The sequence below is a fragment of the Panthera leo genome, chromosome A2 (genome assembly GCF_018350215.1).
Source record: "Panthera leo isolate Ple1 chromosome A2, P.leo_Ple1_pat1.1, whole genome shotgun sequence".
NCBI classification, from domain to species: domain Eukaryota; kingdom Metazoa; phylum Chordata; class Mammalia; order Carnivora; family Felidae; genus Panthera; species Panthera leo.
The window spans coordinates 109581870-109596971 of NC_056680.1; the positions used below are offsets into that span (position 1 = coordinate 109581870).

The 15102-nt window shown below is 38.0% G+C and overlaps 1 protein-coding gene across 3 annotated transcripts in view; it reads left to right on the plus strand.

The window, feature by feature from the left end:
* Positions 1 to 15102, plus strand: part of HDAC9 (histone deacetylase 9) — a 957815-nt gene that overhangs the window by 14297 nt on the left and 928416 nt on the right. The window lies entirely within an intron of this gene.

Sequence of the window (15102 nt, forward strand, 5' to 3'; positions counted from 1 at the left end):
CAAGAGTCGGATGCTCAACCGACTGAGCCACCCAGGTGCCTCTTAAACACATCACAATATCTGATGTGAAAAGTGGGCACTTACTTCGTGTTGCTGATTGATGGGAATGGAAGGACAGATGTGCTCCAGGAGTGCATTTACCAATGTCAGTGGTCCCTTTCAGGTGATGGAGTCACAGCAAATGGAAGCCATTTTTTACAAAAGAAGAGAAAGAAAAACAAAAATTTGGTTCGTAAGTCATTTTTTTTTCTGGTTGTTTTAGAATTTCCATTTTTAGATGAATTTCTCACTTGTGTGAATTTATGAAAGGCAAATTACGACTTCCAGTGTTTTTCTCTCAAGCTACCCACTCGGTTTTCCATTCTACCTTCCCCAAATGATTCCATTCTGTTAGAAATGTTACATGAAACTCTGTTTACACGAGGAGTGAACTGGAAGGAATGGATTGGGATTTGGGGTTTGGACCACAACTATCTTTTATATTGCCTCCTGCATATACTCATAGCAAGATAATGTTCAGCAGGTTTTGCTTGGAGTAAAAACATACTAGATGACATCGCCTAATGAAACTCTACTATTTGCACAGGTATTTAGTACTGAGACTTGATGAAATCCTCAAGATAAAGATCAAGATGAAGACATGCACCTTCTCAAATACTCATAGTGTAAAATTAACTTATGAAATTCATTCAGTCAATTTTATCACCTGCTTGCTACGTGCCAAGTACTGTTCCAGACGGTTAGCAATATAACACTGAATAGGATAAGAATCTCTAGCCTTGTGGAGTTTGCTTTAAATGGAAATGGAGGAAGATATATAGTACTCAAATAAATAAGTAAAAAATATAGTATATCATATGGAGATAGGTACCATAGAAATAAGGAAGGAAGGGAAATAAGGAATGAAAGAATGTGAGGGCTGTCGAATTTAAGGAGGTGCTTTGTGAGTAAATACTAAAGTATTAAAGGGGGTGTATTCTGTGTATATTAGGGAGAAAAACATTGCTGCAAAGGGAACAGCAAATGCAAAGAGTGTGGGCAGTGGTGTGCCTGGCATGGGATACCAGCTAGGGACAACAGGGATACCCGTGGAAAATGAGAGGCAGAGTTACAGGACATAAGGTCAGAAGGCAGTAGAAAATTAGATCATCTAGGGATCTTGTAGGCCATTGCCAAGACTTTGACTTCTATTTGTGTTGGTTTCCACCCTGAGAATAAGCTGTAGAGGAACAAGGTGGAAGCAGGAAGACTAGTTAAGAGGCTACTAAACTGATCCAGGTGAGAGGTAATGATGGTTTGGGAGCAGTGGTGGAGATGGAGAGACACAATCAGACTCTGAATATATTTTGAAGGCAAAGCTACCAGGATTTGCTAATGAATTGGATATAGTTTATGAGAGAAAGAGAGAAATTAAACATGAATCCAAATTTTGGGCCTGAGTAGTTGAAAGTTTGGAGTTGTTATTAACTGAGGAGAGAAAAACTCTAAGGGGTACTCGATTGCAGAGAGAAGATCAGACACCTGGTTTGGGACATCTAAGCAAATTTGTTGAGTAGCAGCCACAAAGCCTGGAATGAGGGGAGAGATCTGGCTAGGGGATACATTTGGAAGCACTCCATACATAGATGATATTTTCTTTAAATATCATGAGATATTTGCTCATGAGATCAAATTTCCAATTCCAAGGTTGTTGTCTTTTTAGACAGTGATGGTGCAAACAGAATGATTTTACGTGTTTTGACATGCCTAAAGTTTGTCTGATGATAATACCGAACACAAGTCTTTTTCTACTTTTGCTCTGAACTTCACCATCATGTTCACTGTGAAGGCATCTGTTGCCAGATGGGGCTGGCCCCTAAGTGATCAGTCTAGGTCTTAAAGGCTCCAGGCTGCTCAGAGACAGTACTCACACTTTGTTGTAGTTGAAAATAAAAAAAAACACAGCAGGAAACATCCAATTCCACAATGTCTTGGTGAATAATGAAAAATTTATTGCAGATTTTGTGGTTTGATAGAGAAGAAGGTTCACACAGGCATACCACATAGCTAAAATGTAATAAATCCCCTCACTTCTTTGCAACCCTTCTCCCCTCCTCTCTCCCCCCGCAACCCCCCTGCCCCGGCAAAGTTAATCTTAGTCTACCAGCCATCATGCCTTCATTCTCCTCCTTCACCCCTTCCACTACCTCTCAGAACTCTCGTTACTACCCAAACACACTTTTTCGGTGTGTTTACCCTCCATCCTCTGCAAAACAAAACCTCTCCCTGCATGTAACCAAGTCTACTCTTCTCACAAAGCAGTTTAGCAACCTTCTACTGAAACTCATGTTCTATTTCAACATTTTTCAGTCTTCTCTACTATGGTGGATACTACACTGTGCTGTCCAAATCCCCCGTTCAGAACTGAAGGACTTATTTCCTCAGCTGATGGAAAGAGTTATCCTTTGTTGAAGAGAGCGTCCTTGCCCAAATGCATGCCTTTGAACTAAGGACAAAAAAGGCTCAGCCACCTCACCCTGGCTCAAGATGACTAGAAAGGGCCATTCCAGCTTCAGAGCTCATTGTGGCTCATTCAAGGCTGTGTGTGGTTGCAGTACATACAGCCCAGCTTCTCCCTCTGCCCAATCCTGCTGACTTCTTTCCCCACAAAAGGTTGGTCCCAAGAGTTCTGCTTAGTAAGCTCTCTGCACACTATCCTCTTTCTCAGAGTCTGCTTTCTGGGGAAACCAGCTGCAATACTCCCTCACTGTCACCGCCTTCCAGAATATTTGAGATTGAGTTTTTCTCACAGTTGTTCTGAGCGCCTGCCCTCAGCTGCTTTTTCTCGCCATGTGTTCCTGTTGATCACCACAAACTTTGTGGCTGGCTCTTTCCCTGGAACTGTGATGCTGTTCTGTTCCAACAGGTGCCCTTCTAGAGGACTTTCTGTGCAACAGGCAGCATTTCCTTCACTGTCCTATGTGTCTATTCCCTACAAATCATGCACACCAGGCTACAAGGATATATCAGAATTACTAAAGCATTGCAGGCAACTGAAAGCTGTCACAACTAAGTATGACTGACATAGTGCGAAGAGAGCAGCACTCAAACCTGCTATTGGGGGTCCCTCATGGACGCACCCTAGGTATTTATTATGTTTTTTATTTTGAAATCCTTGTCTCACTCCGCATCTCCCTACACCCCCCACTCCCCCACCCCTCACACAATGCAATAAGCACATCCTTTTTCAAACATCCACAGTATACTCTTCCTTCTGTTTTAGAGAAATCTTACCCTCAACCTACAGGAGTTCTAGTATCATTTTCCTCAGTCCATTCCAGGGAGTATTAATCCAATTGCTAAAGTCTGGGCATCAACTGGACAGTGGGCACTGGCAGTTCAGGTGTCTACTGTGAAGTCTACTTATCAATGTAATGTGACAGATATGTCTCCTCAGTTTCCCCAGGCATCCAGTGGTTCACAATTAAATTATCTCCTAAGGGCAAACTCTTTCTGAAAACTTTTCAGAGCCAGTATTACTAACTCTGTATTTCCAATACTGTATCTACTAGCCAGTTCCATGATTAGGGGTATGGGTTATTTCCAATTCTTGAGTCATGAGTTGACTTATTTTTATTTTAAGGTTTCTCTTAGCTTCTTAACCATTTATAATTCATCCATCTTGTTTTGCAACCTCTCCAATTGTGCTGTTGTTGTCTTCCTTCTCATTCTTTCTGTTTTTATGGATTTATTCTTCAAAACAATCATTATTGTCATTTTAATGGGGTTTTAGGAGAACCCAAGACAAATTCCTGTTCAGTCCACTGTATTTAACTCAAAAGTCCAAACAGAGTGTTCTAAAACAGTTAAACGTTTTCTTCACAGGCCCTAAGTTTAAATAAAACTGTAGAAAAGTCATTATTTGAAATACAGGAATTAGTCACCAAAAGAATTTGTTGTAGCATAAATATTTGGCTACCATTGAGGTTAAGTCATATTGAAATAGGAGGAAAGAGGATTTCTTAATAATTCCAAATGAAATATATTAAAATAACATTTCAATATAAGGATTTGTGAATATGTCCTATTAGTTCTTCTGAAATTCCCCAGTCCTTTCTGGGGAAATCTTCATCCTTTCAAAATTTCTAAGTGAGAAAAGCAAGGAGGTAGAAATATTTTCCCCAGTAAGCTTTTTCTTAACATTAATTTATGTCTTTTGTGTCCTATTTTCTTTGTCAGACTACAAAGTAACATATTTTAAAAATCATGGATCCATTTCATATTTAAAGATGATAAAATATGCCTTTCTTACTAGTAAGCCAAAGAGTTAGGAAAAATAGCACTTTGTTCTTTAGTGTTAAATGGACAAATTTGAGTAATGCACAGGGCAGTAGGGAGAAATGATACATATTTAAGAAATATTGTAGTCTCCCTTATCTGCAGAGGATACATTCTAAGATCCTCAGTGGATGCCCGAAGCCATGGATAGTACTGAGCTCTATAGATACTATTTTTTTCCCATATGTACATACCTATGATAAAGTTTAATTTGTACATTAGGCATGATAAGAGATTAACAATACTAACTACTAATAAAATAAAACACTTCTAACACTATACTGTAATAAAAGCTATGTGAATACGACCTCATCCTTCTCCTTGTGAGGGTGTGAGATGAAATGCCTACGTGATGAGATGAAATGAAGCGACTGATGATGTAGGCATAATGACAGTGGTGATACGTCAGAAGGAGGGTCATCTGTTTCTGAACCCGAGACTGACTGCAGGTAACAGAAACAATGGAAAGCTGAACCACAGATAAGGGGAGGACTACTGTATATTACAAATCTAAAAAGCTTTTTTAAAGCACTGAAGCATGCAACTGCTATGAGATGAGTAATACCATGTAAAATATAGTTGCTGAGTTCTATTTTTCCAGGGTTTTCAACCAATACTAGGAAAGTTTTGTTAAAGAAAAAAAGATCAAAGTCTCTTTTTGAAGAGAAAAAAGGGGTTATTGATGGGGTAGGGGATATTACAGTACTCTGGATTCATTAGAGAAAGTCCATTTCTTTAAGGTATAAAGATAAAAGCATCCAGAAGGGGTATAATGCTGACATTATCTTTAGAAAATACAAATAGGGGCACCTTGTTGGATCTGTTGGTTGAGCATCCAACTCTTGGTTTTGGCTTAGGTCATGATCTCACTGTGCTGGGCTCTGTGCTGACAGTGTGGAGCCTGCTTGGGATTCTCTCTCTCTCTCTCTCTCTCTCTCTCTCTCTGTCTCTCTCCCTCTCTCTCTCTCTCTCTCTGTCTCTCTCCCTCTCTCTCTCTCTCTCTCTTTCTCTCTCAATAAATAAACATTAAAAAACACATAAAAATACAAATAATATCAAGCCTGGAAGAATAATAAGGAAATATGTGGTTTTAAATCAACAGAAATAGTTTAAACTTTTCGTTACTGCATTAGGGGACTAATGCACATTCATTGAGTCAGCTGTATTTTGCTGATGATTTTGCAATCTTTAAAGATGATTTTTATTGATTTGACTTTTTTTCCCCAACAAACTTCCTTGTTTCCATTGTTTGGTAGTTTTAATATGAACCATCACACTAATGAAATAACCAAATGGAAGATGAACCACAGTTTTCTCTTTTCTTTACATACAGTGGTTAGCCTCAAATCTGAAGCTTCTTATTCTTCCAGTTCTCTTAACACCTCATTATAGTGTTAGACTATCTATTCTAAGTTTTCCTGCTGTGAGTACTGAACACCTTCATTTGAAGACTAACAAGAATATTACTTTCTTTAATTGTGGCCCCTAAAAACACACTAGAATGCTTTTCTGAGACAACTACTTCAAAAACAGGTTCCTTTTTGGCTCCTAATTCACATACTTTATATGATCCATTTCAATGCAACTTGCTACATGTTATGTCAATACTATAATTATTGTGTTAGATATATCTATTGAAGACATACATGTGCATCTTAAGCTGAAACACACACACACATACATACACGCGCACACACATACACACAAATAGTAACCCTTCCCTGCATGGTGAAGCTAAAGCTTGGAGGAATATACACGTGTCCTACATACCTTGAATTACATTGGATAGGAAAATCCCAGATTCTCAGAAAACATTGGAACTCTAGACTTTGGTGAGCTCCCGTTGTGCCTTAAAAGAATTCTTCAGTCTTAGTCTTGTGATGATGATGGAACTACATGGTAGCTGCAATCAGAGCATTTTGTGGCTGCCTGACTTAAAACCCTATTCTTAGGATAGGTGGTTTTTAGCCTATATTGTAATCTAAACAGAAAAGCAGATGGCACAATCAAAGGGGTAAGGAGGGTTTAAGTCACTCCGTATACAGGTGTAGACAGTTTGGAGGAGTCATCAAGTAACAGAGAAGTATTTGGAATGCAGCAATGGTAGCAAGTTCTTAATGTCCCTCAGCTTGAGGTGTTGAGGGGTGAGTGCCTCTGAGCAGACCCTTGTGAGAGGTATATTTGCAGGAGCTTCAGGCTGAGGAAGAATGTAGTCATTGCCAAACGATGGCCCAGCAGGCAGAGCTGGAGCGATGGGGCTAAATACCCAGTGTAACTTCTTTATCCATGCCTTCCACCGGCAAAATCCAACCAGGAGCCCAAAGGCAAGGAAACCCTGGTGGTATGGTCTGCAGAGGACTGTCTTCTGAGCAGAGAGCCAGACATAGAAGAGATGAGATCTGGAGGGAATGGGTGAATATTCCCTATAAATGAATATGGGATCCGATTACTTTCAATCTGAAATCGGGTTGAAATTAAACTGAAAATGTGACTCTGTAAAACTCAGCTACTGGTTGCCGATTACACAAAGGCACAAATTATAAAGAGCAAAGTGTAAGTGGATAGTTAAGATTGGAACCCCAAATGATTTGACACATTTAATAATGTGCTCAGTCAATATCGTGTTTATTTATTTATCCATTCAGTCATCTATGTCTATTCAAGGTAAGTGGTTTACCATAGAATGTGGTTTATATTCAAAGCCTAATTTAATTCTTAATTAAAAAAAAAAAACAAACTTTCCCCCTTTTTAGTGTATCAGAGAGCCAAAATTAGAAGCCAGGAATAATAGGAATGAAATAAATATACAACATTTTATATGATAAGTTTTCATGATAATTAAGTTCAACATGCATATGCAAGTACATGTGGACAATTTTTTTTAATTTTTAAAATGTTTACTTATTTTGGGGGGGGAAGAGCCAGAGAGAGAGGGAGAGACAGAATCCCAAGCACGGAGCCTGATGCAGGACTTGATCTTATGGCCTGAGACGAAATCAAGAGTCGGACACTTAACCGACTGAACCACTCAGGTGACCTAGGTTGTGGATAATTTTATGTTCAAGAGCTAGAGAAAGAAAACGGAGAAGAAAGTGGGCCTGTTGGAGCAAGAGAGACAGGAATGAGTCAAGTTAGGTTAGTTAGTAGAGAAAGAATGGTACTAATAAACTGGAAAGGTAGGTAACTAACAGCATTACATACTCATTTGTCCACCCACATTTAGTGTCCAGAAACATTTCTATAGTAACAGCAGTGAGCTTCTTTCCCCCCCAGTGAGCAAATTAATGGAAATTTATTTGCACTAGAATATAATGAATATCAGATTTTTTTCTTATTTTGATGGATGTGGGACATAGTGAAAGAATTGATGGGGTGAAAAAAAAAGGGTGAAAGTTGTGTGTTTGGAAAATAGGAGTATTCATTCTGCGTACCTCATGTGATTGTGTAAATTTGGGCTCTAATACTATACACTCATGCCTATTCCTTTTAACTCATTCCAGAGTGATACACATAGGACAAAGGAAGGGACTGCCTAAACACTACTTTAGGTAATTCACTAGTCTGAAAGGTCAGGGATCCATATCTTGGTTAATTTCTTAGGTTCCCTTGGTCTTAATCTTTGGTCTTTTTTGATAAATATAGTCTGTCTCACATTATCCTTCTTGGTCTTCTTGGCCTCAATCTCTAAGAATATCTCTTTCCATGGTGTTATGGATATTGCAAAGCTTTTGCAAGTAACCAAGTTTACTGAATATGTGTATTACCAGGACTTGCTGACTTAGCATTAAAATCTTATGAATTTCCTTTGTTTATCTCATATGTCTCAATATTGAATCTTTTGTCTTATGTATTCCATATTCCATAAACTCTGCAATTGGACTTTGTGTACTACTTCAGCATGCGGGTTAGGAGCTGAACCCTGGAGTTAGACTGTCTGTGTCTGAGTTTAGGATCCCATGTTTACTTGCTAGTTGTGGGATTTTAGCATTAATTAACTTTACTCTGTCTCAATTTCCTCTTCTTAAAGATGACAATTAGTACCCAAATTGTAGGGTTATTACAAAATTGGAAAGGGGTAATCTGTGTGCTAGCACTTAGCCTAGTGACTGGTGTATAGATGAGCCTAAATAAATAAATATTATTATTATTATTAAAATAATAAATATTATTATTTTAATTTTTGTTTTTAATGTTTATTTATTTTTGAGAGAGAGAGAGAGAGAGAGAGAGGGAGACAGAGGATGAACAGGGGAGGGACAGACAACGAGGGAGACACAGAATCTGAAGCAGCTCCAGGCTCTGAGCTGTCAGCACAGAGCCCGATGCAGAGCTCGAACTCACCAGCCGTGAGATCATGACCTGAGCCGAAGTTGGATGCTTAACTGACAGAGCCACCCAGGCGCCCCAAATATTATTATTATATTATTATCAATACTATTGAGGCTCCTCTCTGTAAGAGGATTTTACTTCACACAGCATTGAAGTTAGACTTGGCTAAGTGACTCGCTTTTGCTAATGAAACATGAGGGAAACTGATATATGCAACTTTCAAGGGGAAGTTTTTAGAGCAGTGCACGTGTCCACCATAGCTTTGCTCTTTCTGCCAAGAAAATGTGCTTTCAAGACAGCTGTGCTCTATGTGTTGAGGCCCTAGAATAGACACATTATGGCGGAGACTCATAGCTGAATGGCCAAGGATCAGTTTCATGAAAATGAAATAAACCTTTGAGATTTGGGGGATTGTTTGTGCATAATGTAAAAAAAGCCTATACGTTCCTCATGCCGTCAGAGTTCATTGTCATACTGTTACTTGTTGGCTGTCTTTATATCTGAGGTCTTTGTTTTTGTTTCCTTTTATAGAGCAAAATATACCTTCTATGGCCTCATAGATCATTTGGCTGGGCAAAGACTTGACCTCTGAGCACTACCACTGTTAAGACAAGTCTATGTTATCTTCTGCTCTGTACTACCATTGTTGTTTATCTTGACACTTTTCTGAGTAACCTGGTAATTTATGAACACCTAGTTATAAAATATTAGTGTTTTTAAAGAATTTTCTGCCAATAAAAAATAATTTAAAAACTGTTTATTCCTATTCTTCTGCTTGGAGGCTATAATGCTTATGTATTTCAAACATAGATCCAATTACCACAAATTATTAAAAGAAAAAAGACAATGGCAATAATGGGAGTTAATTTACTTAATGCTTTCTATGTGCTCCTGAATTGCATGAAAATAAAAATTACGTATTTAGAAGTCCCTAGAAGAGCTTATTATGTAATAAAATGCAGAGATTAAGCTTTTTAACACTTCATAAATTTTAAGAAAAATTCCCCTACATGTTCCAATTTTATTTAATAGTACATGATTATAGCTTTCAATGACCAAAACTGTTTGTAAAACAAATAATTTTTTGTTAACAATCATTACCCAAATTAGTCTTTTTCTAAATTTGAATTTTCTTAAGGCTATTTTATGGATGTATCCTGTTTTCTTAGGCAGGCAGCCATAAGGAACTATAGAAAAGAAGGTGCTTCTTTACAGGAAATTACAATTGTCTTTAGAGAAGGAAGGGGCATTCTAATGTTCTTAGTCTCTGAAATAGCAACTGCAAAGTTAACAGCAAAAGATTTAGGATGAGAAACCAAAAAAGGAGGGTCATACTGTAAAACTGATTTTATTTAAAAAAATTTTTTTTTTTTAACGTTTATTTATTTTTGAGACAGAGAGAGACAGAGCATGAACGGGGGAGGGGCAGAGAGAGAGGAAGACACAGAATCGGAAGCAGGCTCCAGGCTCTGAGCCATCAGCCCAGAGCCTGACCTGGGGCTCGAACTCACGGACTGTGAGATCGTGACCTGAGCTGAAGTCGGACGCTTAACCGACTGAGCCACCCAGGCGCCCCGTAAAACTGATTTTAAATACTGATCCAAGTAATATCAAATGCATTGGAAAACTTTTTACAACTTATGTTACAGTGTATGGAGTTTTGGCTCAGAGGAAGACAATAAGTTTGAAGACGATGGTAGATGTACTTTCCTTTTCTTTTTTCTTTTCTCTCTCTTTGTCTCTCTCTTTTTTAGTACTTACGCAGAAAAGGCAGAGTAGGCAGTAGTTAGTTATACTGGGAGGAGGACACCGATATAAAAGGTGTATCTTAGATCAGAGAGGGCTCTTAATCTGGACTAATTAAGACCTACTGTGGTCTTGGGCGAGTTTACTTAAAACTTCCGGATCTCAGTATCCTCATTTGCAATATTGAGTTGGATTAGATGTGACTGCTAAAATCAGGATAGTGAATATATGAAACGTCATGAAATTCTGTAACTAAGCACATTCTTTAAATTTTATTTATTTATTTATGTATTTATGTATGTATTTATTTATTTATTTATTTTAAAGCTCTATGTCCAATGTGGGGCTTGAACTCATGACCCTGAGATCAAAAGCTACATTTAGCACATTCCTTTTAAAAATACTGAATAATGAAAATTTTCTAGTAAAGTCAATATCAATATTTTTGAAACTTAACTTTGGGGCTATGGTGGATATTATAGGTTGGTTCCTTCACCCATTCAAACTCTTTTTATTCTGTGTTTCTCTGGTATAGAGGCTGGAAAAATACATACTACAGAAATAAATAAATACAAAAGAAAATTTGCTATTCCAGCTTCTCTTGCAGACAGTGTTGATGATGCGATAAAGCTGTGTTGAGTGAGAACTAAGTAGAAGAGTGTTTAGGGCTGCTGGGAAGTCTCTGTTTTTCTTGATAAATGTATTACCCTTTTTATATTCCCCCTTTTGTTGCCTTCTGGAAAGTAGATTTGATGGCTGGTACTACAACAGACATTTTGTGGCAATAAGGGAAAAGGCCCTGACAAATCACAAAAACCTTGCCTCTCCATTCTTGAGCTACCAAACCAATAGCAGTAGGTTCCCATCTTCAGACTTCTTACAGTGTTAATAAATAAATAAATAAATAAATAAATAAATAGAAAGGAATCTAAAATAAATTATCAAGGTATCCTAAAATTTGTATAGGTTTATTCTCGTGGCAAACAACATTATGCACATGGGTGAACACCCTCAGTACAAAAGGCAACATGAACTTTATGCTTTCACATAAGGTAACATTATATTAGAGTTGAAATATAACTTAATGATTACTTCAAGCATACTGAAAATTAACCCACAAATAGCATTAATTTGTTCGTGTTCTTCCTCTAACTTAAATGGCACAAAACTTATATATGTTAAGAACTATTTTCTTTTTTTTTTAATGTTTATTTTTTAGAGAGAGAGGGAGACAGGGCATGAGCGGGGTAGGGGCAGAAAGAGAGGGAGACACAGAATCCGAAGCAGGCTCCAGGCTCTGAGCACAGAGTCCAACATGGGGCTTGAACCCACAAACGGTGAGTTTATGACCTGAGCCAACATCGGATGCTTAACTGACTGAGCCACCCAGGTGCCCCAAAGAACTATTTTCTAATAAGGACTTTACCTAAAAATTTTATGTATAAATATATGCATATACCAAGAAACATACATCTAGATTTTGAAATCTTTTCTTTCAATGTAAGCTGATTGGCTATAGATTTGAGGTACCTTACTATGAAATACTTATAAAAATGGATATGGAAGCTCTTCTTTTAAAAGAAACTCACTGTGAAAGTATAAAAAGCAAAGATTTTTCTTTGATTGTTTCCTAATTCAAAAACTTGGTTTGACAGTCTGCTAATGTGCGCATGATAACAGTGCTTCACATTTGCATCTGACTAATTGCAGTTCAGAGTATTTCATAAATGAGCAATGGGTTGTGATTAAACCTCACTATGACCCACACATTTTTGCATAAGAAAGGAATTATTAAAAATAGAGGCAGCATATTCATCCAGATTCCATTCAAAATTTAGCAAGGGAAAGAAATCCTTAATGGGTCACATTACAACCTCTATTACTGCACAGACCTCTCCCTTCAATGGGGAGTTCCTGAACAGATGATGAGCAATACAATATCCATTGTTGCAGACCTAGAAGCGGACAAAATTAATTGAGAATGAAATAGTCACTTAAATCTCCTGAGGAAGTATTATCAGTAACCATGAGAAAAATTATTTTCAAAATGAAATGACTTCCAAGAAAAAATGATCTCAGTGAAAACTAGAACTTTTATGGAGAGGACTAATGCACTCAATGACTTTTATGGGTAACAAACAAAATGAAAGCCACATGATGGGAAGGTGCTATGGTGTGTATACAGACATTGGCCTTGCAGATTGGGTAGTTTCTAGGCTGTACCTGACACTAAATATATCCTCCTTTCTTATTATACATGTATACACAGATTCAGTTTTTAAATGTGCCTGAGGAACCCAAACTTCAGTATCACCTTGCATGGAACTATTTCTGGGAGTTCAGATACACAGATTGTGGAAGTGTTACCAGTAAGTTTTAGGGCTGTGGAGCCCTTTGCTTTCACCTTTTCATATCTTGTAGTAAACAGGGAGAGAGCCAGGTTTGGTGGGGTATGAGGCTTATGCATATTTGGGGCCCTTTCAAGTAAAATAATACAAAATTATGAATATAGGGCCTTAGAAGGCACCTGTGCACATGAGAGTCCCTGAAGCTTAAGTTTTATTAGTTTCATGGTAAAACCCACCTCTGATAGTCCATTCTTCTAGCTAAATTTCTTTATCCCTTCCCTCTAAATATATATCTTTACTTTTTAAAATGGCACCACCCTTTGGTGAGGATGTGGAGAAAGAGGAACCCTCTTGCACTGTTGGTGGGAATGCAAACTGGTGCAGCCGCTCTGGAAAACAGTATGGGGTTTCCGCAAAAAGCTAAAAATAGAACTTCCTACAATCGAGCAATTGCACTACTAGGTATTTACCCAAAGAATGCAAAAATACTAATTCAAAGGGATTACGTGCACCCCGATATATTTATTGTAGCATTATCTACAATAGCCAAATTATGGAAACAGCCCAAGTGTTCACCAACTGATGAATGGATAAAGAAGATGTGATATATATATACACCACATTTTTGGTATATGGCTTTATATATACATATATATGTATATATGTATATGGTGGAATATTACTCGTCCATCAAAAATAATGAAGTCCTGCCATTTGCAATGCTTGGATGGAGCTAGAGAGTATTAAGCTAAGGGAAATAAATCAGTCAGAGGAAGATAAATACCATATAATTTCACTCATATGTTCAATAAGAAACAAACGAGCGAAGGAAAAAAAAAGAGACAACCAAGAAACAGATTCTTACCTATACAGAACAAACTGATGGTTGCTAGAAGGGAAGTGGATGGGGTAATGGGTTAAATAGGTGATGGGGTTTAAGGAGTTCCCTTGTTTTTTTTTTTTTTAATTTTCCAATGTTTCTTTTTCTTTTTCTTTATACACACACACACACACACACACACACACATATATAATTTATTGTCAAATTGGTTTCCATACAACACCCAGTGCTCATCCCAACAGGTGCCCTCCTCAATACCCATCACCCACTTTCCCCTTTCCCCCACCCCCCATCAACCCTCAGTTTGTTCTTAGTATTTAAGAGTCTCTTATGGTTTGCTTCCTTCCCTGTCTGTAACTTTTTTTTCCCCTTTCCTCTCCCCCATGGTCTTCTGTTAAGTTACTTAGGATCCACATATGAGTGAAAACATATGGTATCTGTCTTTCTCTGCCTGACTGATTTCACTTAGCATAATACTCTCCAGTTCTATCCATGTTGCTATAAATGGCCAGATTCCATTGTTTCTCATTGCCAGGTAGTATTCCATTGTATATATAAACCACATCTTCTTTATTCATTTGTCAGTTGATGGACATTTAGGCTCTTTCCGTAATTTGGCTATTGTTGAAAGTACTGCTATAAACATTGGGTGCAAGTGCCCCTATGCATCAAAAAGGAGTGCCCTTGTGATGAGTGCCCTTGTGATGAGCAGGGAGTGTCCTTGTGATCCTTGGAGAAAAATGTGTAAATGAATGCACAAGAATTCCAAATGAATAATGTAAATCAAATAAATATGTACATGCATAGAATATTAAAAGTTATTTAAGTTACTTTTATTGTTTATTTTTAAATATTTATTTATTTATTTATTTATTCATTTATTCATTCATTCATTCATTTAAATGTTTATTTTTGAGAGAGACAGAGAGACAGAGCACCAGCAGGGGAGGGGCAGAGAGAGAGGGAGACATTGAATGTGAAGCAGGCTCCAGGCTCTGAGCTGTCAGCACAGAGCTGGAAGCAGGGCTGGGGAACTCGCGAACTAGGAGATCATGACCTGAGCTGAAGTCAGATGCTCAACTGACTGAGCCATCCAGGTGCCCCTAAATATTTTATTTATTTCAGAGAGAGAGAGAGAGAGAGAGCAAGCGCAAGTACAAGTGGGGCAGGGGCAGAGAGAGAGGGGAACAGAGGATCCAAAGCAGATTCCCTGCTGACAACGGAGAGCCAGATGCAGGGCTGGAACTCAAAAACCAGGAGACTATGACCTGAGCCAAAGTCAGATGCTTAACCAACTGAGCCACCCAGGAACCCCTAATTAAGTTACTTGTATTTATTTTTATTTTTATTAAACTGTTTTAATGTTTATTTATTTTTGAGAGAAAGAGAGCACAAACAGGGAAGGGGCAGAGAGAGAGGGAGACACAGAATCCGAAGCAGGCTCCAGGCTCTGAGCTGTCAGCACAGAGCCCAACCTGGTTTGAACTTGTGAACCATGAGATCAAGACCTGAGCTGAAGTC